The sequence below is a fragment of the Saccopteryx leptura genome, chromosome 9 (genome assembly GCF_036850995.1).
Source record: "Saccopteryx leptura isolate mSacLep1 chromosome 9, mSacLep1_pri_phased_curated, whole genome shotgun sequence".
Lineage (NCBI taxonomy): Eukaryota > Metazoa > Chordata > Mammalia > Chiroptera > Emballonuridae > Saccopteryx > Saccopteryx leptura.
The window spans coordinates 66,277,981-66,292,218 of NC_089511.1; positions in this window are offsets into that span (position 1 = coordinate 66,277,981).

The following is a 14,238-nucleotide window of genomic DNA, read 5'->3' on the forward strand; positions in this document are numbered from 1 at the left end:
TCACAATTTATAAAATGTCCTCTTCTTTCTTTTTTCTTTTTTTTTTTTTTCTGAAGCTGGAAACGGGGAGAGACAGTCAGACAGACTCCCGCATGCGCCTGACCGGGATCCACCCGGCAAGCCCACCAGGGGCGACGCTCTGCCCACCAGGGGGCGATGCTCTGCCCCTCCGGGGCATCGCTCTGCCGTGACCAGAGCCACTCTAGCGCCTGGGGCAGAGGCCAAGGAGCCATCCCCAGCGCCCGGGTCATCTTTGCTCCAATGGAGCCTTGGCTGCGGGAGGGGAAGAGAGAGACAGAGAGGAAGGAGGGAGAGGGGGTGGAGAAGCAAATGGGCACTTCTCCTATGTGCCCTGGCCGGGAATCGAACCTGGGTTCCCCGCACGCCAGGCCGATGCTCTACCGCTGAGCCAACCGGCCAGGGCTTCTTTCTTTGTTTATATTCAAAAAGGATCTTTTTGTTCCACCACTCATTTCAACCACTACTCATTGAACAATTGGTTTTGGTATACTCAATTAAATCAGGAAGCAAGTCAAGATACATATATTAAACAGAGAAAGAATGGTAGGAATTTGAAGTTCTAAAAGTATACATGCTTAGAGTTTTCATGCAAAACAAAATTTGAGTATTAAAATGAAAATTTATGATAACTATAGACCATTTCTTGTGTGAATTTTGCAAATTTTTTTGTTGTACTTGATGACTTATTAAAATCAAATTTAATATATATGTTACTCCTTCACATACATGCTGTTTATTTTCTAAAAATGTAAGGGACTTGAATAAAATATGAGGATGTTATTAGTGATCTTATAGTGAATAACTGAGCTTGATTAACTATAGGGATTTAAAAAGTGACATGGAGATAAATAGGGTTATTGTAAAATATTTTTAAATATATATATAGTCTTAAATATATATATATATAACAAGTTTTTAAAAAATTAAAATCCCTAAGAGTAAATATCTTGGGCATTACATGAGAAAATATAAGAGTCCTGTTGTAAAAGAATGAAGCAACTTTAATGATTGGTAGTTATCGCATATTTAGAAATGCATGCTAAAGAGTTAAACCAGTTACCTAGCTCCAGCATGGTTTTGTCACACAGGAAAAAAGGACAAGGTCTTTGGATGCCCTAGTTTTTCTTATTTAATTACTTATTTGTTTATTTATTTATTTATTTATATTTTCTTTTTATTAAGTGAGAGGCGGGGAGGCAGAGATAGATTCCTACATGTGCCCAGAGTGATCTACCAGGCAAGCCTCCTACCACGCAACTGCTCTGCGCTGCTGCTCCATTTTAGCACCTGAGGCGAGGCCACGAAGCCATCCTCCAAGCCTGGGACCAACTTTGCTCAAACTGAACCGTTGGAGCCATGGCTGGAGAAGAGGAAGATAGAGATGTGGGAAGAGAGAAGCAGATGGTCACTTCTCCTGTGTGTCCTGACTGGGAATCAAACCTAGGACATCCACATGCTGAGCCGAGGTCTACCACTGTACCACTGGCCAAGGCCTAGATTTTCTAAATAAGCCAGAAATTTAAATTCTTATTTGAAATCTGAGTTGTATGTGTGTTCCAAAGGACAGCTGATATTTTATGACTGGTTGTAGGATTTCTAAGCTTTAGATTCTACTATTTGCAGGATTTTCATAACCCTGTGGTAAATCAGGTAATAAAGCAACCAAGGATCAGGACTCAAGTTCTAATAAAGGAGTTCAGAAGTAACTCTTGATGCCTAAATTCTGATAACAATTCTCTTGTTTGATACATTAATTCATTGTCATTAAGTTGAGAGTCCTTCTGATTTTCTCCACATTGTCTGAAATATTCAGCAGGAATTTTGTTGTTGTTGATTTCCCTTCGCAATAGTGTTTTTCCTTCATGTTCAATAGTTCTTTCAATTAAACTGTCAGGATATGTTTCACACTCCTCCAAACCTGGCATGTTACAGCAGAGTGTACAAGACCTTTTATAAGAAAATTTGGAGAACTTTCAATAAATAGAGAAATATATTATATTTTTTACCTAAAACTCTTCTGATATCTAAACAGATGGCACTAAATAAATCCCTAAGCAGGTTTTTGTTATAATAAAAAATAAAAGATTTGTTTATAATTATATATAGATTTTAAACTCAGTTTCAATGAGGACTGAAAATAAAGGACATTAAGTTTTGCTTTGTAAGCTCTTCCAGGAATGAATTGCATTGGCTTTTTGAAACAGCTCCTAGTCATCACTTTCAAAGGCATTTAATGGCTGTACTAGATCCACATCATAACTTATATGTGCATTGATACTTGCTAGCTGTATTAAGGCCTGAGTCAGCATTAGCTATGGCTGATCAAGATCAGTTATTATTGGTGGCTTTTACCCAATCAAGAAAGGGTTGCAGCTTTCATTGTGCCTGTGATAAACCACTCTATCTTATACCCTGATAGAATAAGTTCTTTGAGCTTACTATAATGCTGAGTTCTTGGCTAAAATATTAGATGAAGTCCTAAGAGATTTAAGTTAGAAATTTAATATGGTTTTTAACAATTAAAAAATTGTAAAACTTTGAGTTTGAATGACAATGGAGACATAATATACTTGATCCTTTATATTAAGGATAAGAAAACCAGAAGGACCCAAGATGATGACAGAATAGGTAAAAGCTACATTCACCTCCTCCCAGGACCAAACTGGAATCACAACTGAAATACAGAACAATAAACTTGAATAACTAACCAATGACTAGCTGAACAGAGTCTTAAATGAAAGATTTACAGAAGCCTCATTGGGACTGGTAGGAACAGTGGAGATGTGAGAAAAACTGGTTCCTGCTCCCATAAGTACTGAGATTCTGGAAAAATATCTCAGCCACAATGGTTTTCCCTTAGGAGTGTGAGATCTCAATCCCATGCCGGGTTTCCTAGCCCAGAACACCAGAGCCAGGAAGTGGCACACACATAACGTCTAGCTATGAAAATCAGCGAGGATTCTGTCCACCAAAGAGAGATATGAGGCTACTGGAGACCCAGGTGTCCTCTTAAAGGGCCAACACAGAACATTTCATTGTAGACACTCATCTTGCACTCTGGAGGAGGGAGGGCAGAACATACTAGAGCTGCATGAGGAGAGAAGGGGGTCTGTCACTCTAGAGAGAGAGAGTTAAAGGGGCAGTTGACAGGATCTCTGTGCTGAGTCCCTCTCCCACACTGAAAACACGCCTTTTAGTTGGAGCACTACCCTCCTCACAGTATCAGCCTTAGAGTGCAGAGATCCATGCACACTCAAAGGGGTGTCAGTGACTGAGTTGTGTGGCTCTTCAATGGAGGACACCCTTCCTTTCCCCAAGCCTAAACAGTGCTTCCCCTCACCTCAAGGTAGATCTACTAATACCACTCACCTGACTCCTGGAACCTCCTCCTACCCCCCTGCTGAGCTCAGACTCCCAGAAAAATCTGGGACAGACAGAGTTGTGTGCTTCTACAATAAGGGTCATATTTTCTTTATTCATTTGGCCAAGAAAGAGTTCTCTCTTACATGATCCAATCTTGATCTGTTTGGGCCTGATAAACTCTGCTGGCCTTACACTGATGATTTCTTGAGACTCCACCCTGCCACAAAGGTCTGCAAATATCCAGCAAGGGGCAGCTAGACTTGCTATACCTAGGGTTTTTCTAAGTGGCTTCATACCCAACACTGGGACCAAAATTGAACTGGCATCAATCTGGTGAAAAATACTTGCTCCTAACCGGTAACTCACTAAAAACCTTCCTCATATAATTCAAGTACTGGCAGGGATTTCAGTGACTGTGCCTAATAGACAGCAGGCAAGTAGAGGAAGATGGAAGTGAATTTCAAGGTACATTGGGCCTTTTGCCTCCTGCCTATGGACTCAATGCTGGTGGAAACCAGTCTTGGTGCACAGGTTGGTACTTTCTATTCTCACCCAAGCCTAGCAGAATCAGTCACAAACTGTGGATCATTTTGTAGCTCCCAACAGGTTGCCCAGGGCCAGTCACAGGCAGCATCTGACACTGGGGCCTACATGAGAGCTTTTCCTAAGAGGCCCCAGAACCAATATACACATTGGCCAGCTGCACATATCAGATCATGATTTAGTTAGCTTAACAAGTAGCATATCCAAAAGGACATCACAGCAGGCACCAGACTCTGCTAAAATGAATTCTACTTAGTGTTAGGCAGCATATACACAGCAGCTTGAACCATAATGGTTCAGGTCAACCTTAATAGTAAGCAAACCTGAGGGTCAAACAGGTGCACAAACAGGCCAATAACAGTTAATATTAAATTATAACAGGCGGACTAACATAACCCACACAAGGGACATTCCCGGAGCACCCAGATCAGATGATCAAGATGACTGCACCACTGAATCCTACAAGACACATATTATATATGTTCACCCTACCCAGTATGGGAGACATAGAAGATCTACCTAATATGTAGAAAGAACACAAAGAGGCAGGCAAAATGTAGAGACAAAGAAACATGCCCCAAATAAAAGAACAGAAGAAATATCCAGAAAAATAGTTAAGTTGAACAATTTACCAGATATAGAGTCCAAAACAATGATTATAAAGATGCTCAAGAAACTTAGAACTACAACAGCATGAAAAAAGACATAGAAACAATAAAAAAGAACTAGTAGGAAGTAAAGAATATAATATCTGAAATAAAGAATACACTTGAAGGAATAAACAGTAGGCTGGATAAAGCAGAGAAGTCAATCTTTTAAACATAGCAGAAAACACCCAATAAGAGTAACTAAAAAACAGCATAAAATCTTAGAGGAAAGCACAGTCAGTAAAATCTTGGACATGTTTCATAGCAATATTTTTTTCTGATATATTTCCTTGGGTAAAAGAGACAAAAGAAAAAAAATAAACAAATAGGACTACATCCAACTAAAAATTTTTGCACAACAAAGAAACCATCAACACAATGAAAAGACAACCCACTGAATAAGAGAATATATTTGCCAATGATACATTTAATAGAACATTAATATCCAAAACTTATAAAGAACTTATAGAGCCAAACCAGGTGGTGGCACAATGGATAGAATGTCGGACTGAGATGCTGAGGACCCAGGTTTGAGACCCCGACGTCCCCAGCTTGAGTGAGGGCTCATCTGGTTTGAGCAAAGCTCACCAACTTGGACCCAAAGTCTCTGGTTCCAGCAAGGGGTTACTCGGTCTGTTGTAGCCCCACAGTCAAGGCACATATGAGAAAGCAATCAATGAACAACTAAGGTGTTGCAACGAAAAACTAATGATTGATGCTTCTCATCTCTCTCTGTTCTTGTCTATCCCTATCTATCCCTCTCTCTGACTCTCACTGTCTCTGAAAAAAAAAAAAAAAGAACTTATAGAACTCAAACCCCCAAATCAAACGTCCAATTAAGTCATGATTAGGATCTGAATAGAAACTTCTCCAAAGAGGACAAACAGACGGCCAATAAACATTAAAAAGATGCTCAACGTCACTAATTATCAGAGAAATGCAAAAGAAAGCCACGATTAGCTATCACCTCACATCTATCAGAATGTCTATCATTTACAAATCAACAAACAAGAAGTGCTGGTGAGGATGTGGAAAAAAGGGAACATTTGTGCACTTTTGTTGGGAATGCAGATAAGGGCAGCTATTGGGGAAAACAGTATGGAGTTTCTTCCAAAAACTTAAAATGAAACTGCCTTATGACCCCACAATTCCATTTATGGTAACATATCAGAAGAAACTTAGAACACTAATTTGAAAGAATATATGCAACCCTCTGTTCAGGCCAACACTACTTAACACTAGCCATGATTTGGAGACAATCCAAGTATCCATCAGTAGATGAGTGGGTATAAAAGCTTCAGTACATTTACACAATAGAATACTACTCAGCTGTAAAAAAGAAAGGAAATCTAATCTTTTGCTATAGTACTGATGGACTGGAAGAGTATTCTGCTAAGTGAAATAAGCCAGTCAGAGGAAGACAAATAATATATGATTCCACTTATATGTGGTGAATCTAATAACAAAATAAACAAAGAAAACAGAAATAAAGATACAGAAAACAAACACTGACAATTGTCAGAGGGGAGCAGTTTGGGAGACTGAGTAAAAAACATGAGGAATTAAGCAAAAAAATAATAATAATCCATAGACAGATAACAGTATGGTGATTACAAGAGGGGAAGAGGGCTGGAGGAAGGTAGAAGAGGGCAAAGAAGAATAAATTGTGAAGAGACTTGACTTTGGATAGTGAATGCACAACACTATATACAGATGATGTATTATAGAATTATACAATTAAAGCCTGTATAATTTTATTAACCAATGTCAGCTCAATAAATTCAATAATAAAAATAATTAATTAAAAATAAACAGACACACAGCAAGATGACTACTCCAGGACAGGCTGGCTCACACAACCAAGCTGGAATGAGTACACAAGGCTCTAGAATGTAAGATAGATGTGAGGTTCTCTACTATATTGTTAAATGCCAGGATTATTATTTAGATGTGATGACATAAACAGAAATACCAAGAAAGATAGGAAGTCAGACTTGGAAATAACACTGATATTCTTTGTTAGTTTGAGATTCCTGCCTGACTAGGCAGTGGTGCAATAAATAAAGCATTGACCTGGTACACTGAGGACCCAGGTTCAAAACCCTAAGGTCATCAGTTTGAGTGCAGGCTCACCAGCTTGGTATGGAGTGGCTGGCTTGAGTGTGCGATCACAAACATGACCCCATGAAGCTAGCTTGAGCCCAAAAGTCCTTGACTTAAAGCCCAAGGCTGCTGGCTTGAGCCCAAGGTCACTGGCTTGATCAAGGGGACACTGGCTCAGCTGGAGTATCCCAGTCAAGGCACATGTGAAAAAAGCAATCAATGAACAACTAAAGTGCCCCAACAACAAGTTGATGCTTCTCATCTCTCTCCCTTCCTGTTTTTCTTTCCCTTACTGTCTCTCTCTCTCTCTCTCTCTCTCTCATTATTATATAAAATAATATTATATATAAAAATATTCTTACAGAGTGTTGCACTGAGGCTATAATGTTTTCTTTTTTACTGAAGAGAATCAGAAATAATCAATAATTGCACAAAAGAGACAAAAATCAATGCAGTTTAGAAATAACTACAATAACCTTCCATAGGCAAGGATTCCCTCCAAAAAAAATCTATGTATTAAGTCACTGTTGACCGTCTTCTGTATTCAAGCTACTCTTTAAGGTGGTGGTGATTTAAATAGTTCCCATAATGTAAAACTTAGCATTAATAAGGGGAGTGGCATGGGTGCAAAATAGGTTTTTCATTAAAGTCCTGGTTAGGTGCTGATTAATATACCTAAAATAAGCTCATAGAGATAATATTTTATTTATCCTCAAATAAAAATAAACATTTCAGTAGGTGGAAATAACAGTATTTTTCCCAATACAATTGTCAGCATATTTTCACAAGGAGAGAAAGTGACAAAATAAAGGTAAAAAGGTGGCATGATTGAGGCATATCAGGAACATAACAAAGGAAGTATTTGAGTCAAGGTTAGTATATTTTAAGGTAAGAGTTAAACACAATCTTGGTAAAAACAAAACCTTGAATGATATACTATAGTATTTGGGTGATATAATATAGGAATGATAGCACAAAAGATGTTAAACAGAGAAGTGATAATGATAGAAACAGTGGTTTAGGAAAATTATGCTAACGATAGGTGTAGGATGGATTGTACAGGAATGTTAGCAAAAGGAAAAAACAATTTGAAGGACTTCATTTGGATGAAACAATAGAAATGTATGATACAGATGCCTGTGACATTCTTCAGATAAAATCTGCTTCCCCTTTTTATTTTTAAAATCTGCTTCCTTTTATAATTAATTGGATTCTGTCTTCTATTCTTTTTCTAGGTTCTTAAATTGAAAGCTTAAATTATTGATTTGAGACATTTCTTCTTTTATAAAACATGCATTTAAGGCTAAAAAAATTCCTCTAAGTGATACTTCACCTAAATTCTACAGATTTTAATATGTTGCATTTTCATTTTTATTCATGACAAAATAAAATTTATTTTGATAATATATCTTTGACCATGTGTTATTTAGAACTTTTTGCTTATAATTAAAATATAACTTAAAAGTTTTTCACTTACATTTTAAATAAAGATTTTTTTGTTTTGTTCTGTTGTTGATTTTTAACTTAAGTCCTTTACTATAACATAGAACATACACTGCATGAGTTCTATTTTAAATTTCTTAAAGTTTGTCTCTCAGAATGAAATTAACTGGGTAAATATTAAGTGTGCACTTAAGAGGAATGTGTATTTGCCTGTTGCTGTGCTGTGTTCTATAAATATCAGTGGACCAGAAACAGAATAAATTCAAAGAAAATCACTTCTAAACACACCATAATAAAAGTGACAAAAACATAAAGAAAAAAATGTTAAAAGCAGCTAAAAATATGACAGAATGCATGACACATGGAAGGACCATGAGTTTCTTAACAGAAACACTGAATGACAGAAACAACATATTAAAAGGAAACAATAAAAACAGAATTTTATATCTAATAAAAATGTTTCATATACAAATGCAGAATAAAGACAGTTTCATATGAAGGAAGAGTAAGAATTGAAAGCAGGCTGCCTATATACATCATGCTAATAGATATTTTAGGCAGAGAGAAAATAATGCTAGGGAACAATGTGGATATTTAAGGATGAAGAAAAGCTAATAGTAATAGTAAATACATTTTTATATGTTTTAAAATTATTACATATCTTTAAAGTATATAATATTGGCTGATAATTTTTAAATATATGTACATTAAATATACATGATAAGTATCACATAATGGTTGGTATGAGAAAAATATGTTTTCTCTGAGCTTCTTATATTTTATGTGAAGTGTTATAATATTAACGCTAAACAGCTTGTTAAAAGTTACATATGAATGTTTCAATTTCTAGAGCTACCTCTTCTAAAAAAATACAAAAAAAGAAAAATAGATAAAATAAAAAATGATAATTAGAAAAATGTAAATAAGTTAAAAGGAGCCAGGAAAAGGAAAACAGTAAAACAACAATAACATTGATAATAAAACAAACAGTTAAAAAGAACAAAAACAATAGAATGAAATACTCCACTCATCATGTCAGTTGTTAAATATAAAATGTTAATAACTTAACACTCCAATTAATAGTCAGAGATTGGCAGAATGGATTAAAAATAACAATAAGACCTTACAATATGATCCCTACAAGAGATAATTTTAAATATAAAGACAAAGATGTTAAACGTGATGAATAGAAAATGGTTAACCAAGGAAACAATATATGTAAGAGGGCTAGTGTGGCTATTTAATAAATGGTTAAATAGACTTTGAGAACAATAATATTACCAAGGATTAAAAAATATTTTATAATAAAAATTGAGGCAAATCATTAGAAAGATAGAATAATTAAAAGTATTGTGTTCTTAATAGAATCTCAAGATATAATAATAAGAAAAACGATAGAACAAAGTAAAAGTAAGTAAAAGAGGAAATGATGGGCAGTAATGAATGAATAAGAAATACATATAATAAAGAAGATTCACAAAGCAAAAACTGATTCTTTAAAAAGATCAACTAAGTTGCCAAAATTAAGCTAGATCAATAAAGAAAAATGGGAATGTTATGCAAATAACACTATATCAGGAATAAAACAAGAGATTTCACTACAGATATGTCAGATAGTAAAATGATAGCAGGATAATATGTAGTATAAACAGAATTATGCCAACAAATCTGATAGCTTTAATGAAATGTAAACATTTCCTGAAAAATGCAACTTATCAAAATTGACATAAGAAATAGATTCTGAAAATCATAATATCTATAATATGAATTGAATGTATAACAAAAAAATCTTTATGCTTCTTGGGGAGAGTCATTCTGTCTCTGATAGATTTATTAATAAATTCTATCAAGTATTGAAGAAAAATAATGCCATCTTATACATACTATTTTGGAACATTACAGAAGAAAAATTTTCTTATCTTATATAAGTTGTCCAATTTGTTTGCATATTTTTTTGAAAAGCAGCATGACCTTAATATGAAAATTTTATAAATACATTAGAAAAAAAACTGTAGACAAATAGTACTAAAGAACATAGATGAATACATTGTTTTCTTTATAAGTAAGTTTTTAATTTTTCTATTTATTGATTTGTGTGTGTGTGAGAAAGAAGGAGGGGAACATGGATCTGTTCCCTATGTGCCCTGACTGAGAATCGAACCAGCAACCTCTGGGCTTTGCAGAGATGCTCTCACCACCCAAACTATCTGGCCAATGCAGGTAAATTATTAACAAGATACTAACAAATCTAATTTCAACATATATGAAAAGAATAAGATATCTTAACAAGGTTTATTCAAAGAGTGCAAGGTTCTCTTAACATTTGAAAATCAAATAATGAAATTTATAGTATCAACACAAAAATGTGTATAATCATTGTTATAGATTCAGAAAATGTTTTTAAGGAATTCAGCATCCAATTCATCCAAACAACTCAGATAAACTACAAATAGTAGAAATTTTTTCACACTGATAAAGCTTTAGTTAATACCTTTCTTATTGTGAAAGTCCAAATTATTCCCCCCTGTTATCTAGAACAAGGTGGGAATACCCATTTTTACCACTTTATTCACACTATCCTAGAGTTCAGTTATTTGCAGTTAGTCAACAAAGAGGAACAGAAGCATACAGAGAAGAAAGTTTAAAAATTAAAGTCTCTATTTACAAGTGATATAATTATTTACCTGAAAAAATTCCAGGAAATCTATGACACAACTACAAAGACTGAAGAATAAATTTAGTAAGATCAGAGGGCACAAGGTTACTATACAAAAATTAGCTATATATTTTTTACATTAGTAGCAGTAAATTTGAAAATAAAATAACTATTTTGTTGTAATTTCTAGAAACATAAAATGCTGAAAAATAAATTTAAGAAAAGGCAGAGAATTTTATTTAAATATCTAAATAAGTGAAGAGCTATACCATGCTCATAAACTGAAAAACTCAAAGTTCCTTAAAATGGCAATTCTTTCCTAACTGATCTATACTTTCAAATGTCAATTAATATTACAGTAGGCATTTTTGGTAAAAATTTTCAAGCTTTTTCTAAATGCATATGAAAATGTGTAGACCTATATAAAACCCAAAGCAGTTTTTTAAATAAAAGTGAAAAGACTTACTCTATCTGATTTTTCAAGACTTATTATAAAGATATAGGAATTAAAACACTTCAATATAGTGAAAAGACAGATATATAGATCAGTGTGGTAGAATAAAGAATCCCAAATAAGTGGCAAGGTAATTCAATGGGGAAAAAAAGTCTCTTAACAAATGATGCTGGGATGCCCTGGCTGGTTGGCTCAGAGGTAGAGCATTGGCCTGGCATGTGGATGTCCCAATTTAATTCTCAGTCTGGGCACACACAAGGAGTGACCATCTGCTACTCCTCCTCCCCCTTCTCCTCCTGCAGCCATGGCTCAATTGGTTCGAAAGCATTGCCCCCAGTGCTGAGGATGACTCTATGGAGCCTCTGCTTCAGGCACTAAAAATAACTTGGTTGCAAGCATGGCCCCAGATGGGCAGAGCATCAATCCTAGACTGGGGTTGCTGGGTGGATCCAGTTTGTCTTTCTATCTCCCCTCTTATTACTTGGAAAAGAAAAAAAAATATTAATATTAAAAAAAGTGATGCTGGGATAACTGGTTTACTTGTGTAATAATTGAGTGTTGTCTCAAACTTTACAACATGCTATAGAGAGTTGGACAAAACTAAGTTTATAGTTGTGAGTACATGAAACAGTGTATTCTTGTACAGTCTTATTCATTAATTAGTGCATTATTTTTCATACAAACAACTGTAAACTTACTTCTGCATCACCCGGTATAGCTTAAAACTATAAAACATCCGATTGTTTCTATAACAGATGAATGTTGTTGTTTTTGCTATATCACTTACATATTATTCTGCAACTGTTCTGACTCTATTAGCACAAATATTATGTTAATTTTCTTATATTTTCAACTATAAATATATATCAGCTCCAAAAATTACGTTCCATCTAAGTTCACACTGTACTTCTCTTACTGTGAAATTATCTTATTATTGACAAAACATTCTGATGTGTTATATAAGAGCTTCGATTATAGGCACCTTTGTTTTATTCTCAAATTTATTAAAATTTTTAATTTATAGAAAATTTATAAGAATATTTATCAAGTTTTAGCATGATCACAGTATAAATTTAAATAATAAAGCAGCAGGTAACTACTTAAGAAAAATCTTCATTATATATTTTGGTAGAAAACAAAAATGGAAAATCTGTATTATGTTAGGGAACTTCTTTATATCCCTTTATTTTCTAATATATATTTGCTATAAATATTTATTGAACATTAAGGAATGCTTGCTTGCATCTATTGAGATGATAATCAGTTATTTACTTTAGTCTTTTAGTGTAATGAATTCTACTAATGGATTTTCTATACTGAATCTTATTTACTTTTAGATAAATCTGTTCATTTTCTAATAATTTTTTGGAATATTTTTGCATCAATGTTTCTGTATGGGCTTATTTTTTTTCTAGTACTGTTTATCTGTGTTTGGTGCTGAAATTACACATAAATTGTATATTCTTGAGATTTGAGTTGATACCTTCTTCCCACACTCTGATTTATTTATTTTTAATAGAGCTATTAAAGTATCTATAGCAAGGGAGTGGCATTGTCAGATTTGCGTTTTATAAAGGTCATCAAGATATCAGGGTAGAGAATGAATTTGAAGGCAATAACGCTATTGGAGTCAGTGAAAGCAGGTGAGAGAGAGAAGATTTTGGTTTGTTTTTTGTAGTATGAATTTAAATGATGAGACTGCAGAAATGCAGGTAAATGATTTAAAAATGGTCAGTAAAATAAGGTGAAATCTATATAATGTAACGGCCATTAGATATGTGGGGCAGGGCTAATGAGGTTTTCATGTTTCTGGTCTGTGAACCCCTAAATAAAAGCCTTATTTAGATAGGGAGCGCAGGACAAAAATATTGGGCACAAAAATTGTTATGATAATGTTGATATGCCTTTGACAATTGACAGTCATTTAGAATTTACAGGTATAGGGCTTTGAAGAGATTTTAATTTTAGATATTGCTAACTGAGAGAGGCTATAGATCATGGACATAGCCATAGGAATAGATGAAAATATTCAACTTTCAGTTAGCAGTTTGGCAGAAAGCAAGAGTTCCATGTATTGAAAGTAAATTACAGGAGAATTGTGAAAAGTATAATTTAGCCAAGCCTATTTCAGAGGCAACTTACTTATGGTTCCAAATTTGAGACCTCAAAGTTACGAAGTTTAAGGAATCACCCAAATTCCTTGAGGCTGAGTGATAACAGCTGGTAATTGGACTGCAGTCTGCCCTCCATCTTGACACTGTTGAATTTCAGGCTACAAAAGAGTAATCTCAATAGACTAACTAGCACTCATGTGATAGGCTTTTCTTTTGTAGCCCAGAGATATAATTTAGGGCAGAAGTAGTTTTAAAGGATACAAAGGACTTCGGTATAAAAGGTAAATATAAATTCATGATCTTGTTTAAGATTCTCTGCACCTTTGTAGACTAACAGCTACCCTCCTAGGATTCTAATGTTGGCAGGAAAATAGAGTTGAGCCTGAACACAACTCTTATAGATAGATATCTTTGTTAAATGGCTTTACACCTTGTTATATGAAGAAAGCCGAGTTTCCATCTTTACAGAAAATGTATCCAAGCAATTCTTGTTCTTGTGCAAATGATCATTAATGCTTTTATACTTTAGAATTCACTCACAGAAGGAGTATCATGTAAATCCCTTTCAGTCCCTAAAGTGGCTGCTATGGAAACGAGTCCTGATGCATGACAGAGAAGGAATGTGAGCCGCACTGTGCTTAAACAAAGAGGGGCATTTTCCACAAGATTTCCAATTGTATGCAGAGCCAGTAAGGACAGAACTGGGAATTCCACCACACAGCCAATATAAGGAGGAGATTGCTAATTCAGTTTTGCCAGCTACCCTTTCTCAAGGCCCTTAATTAAAAGTGAGCTTGGGGCACTGGCAGAGAAGTCAGTTTTGCTCCCAGCCCGAGGGTCTTGTAAATTGGCTGCTTTTGCAAACTTCTTTCACTTTTTTAGGTCAAGAAGGGA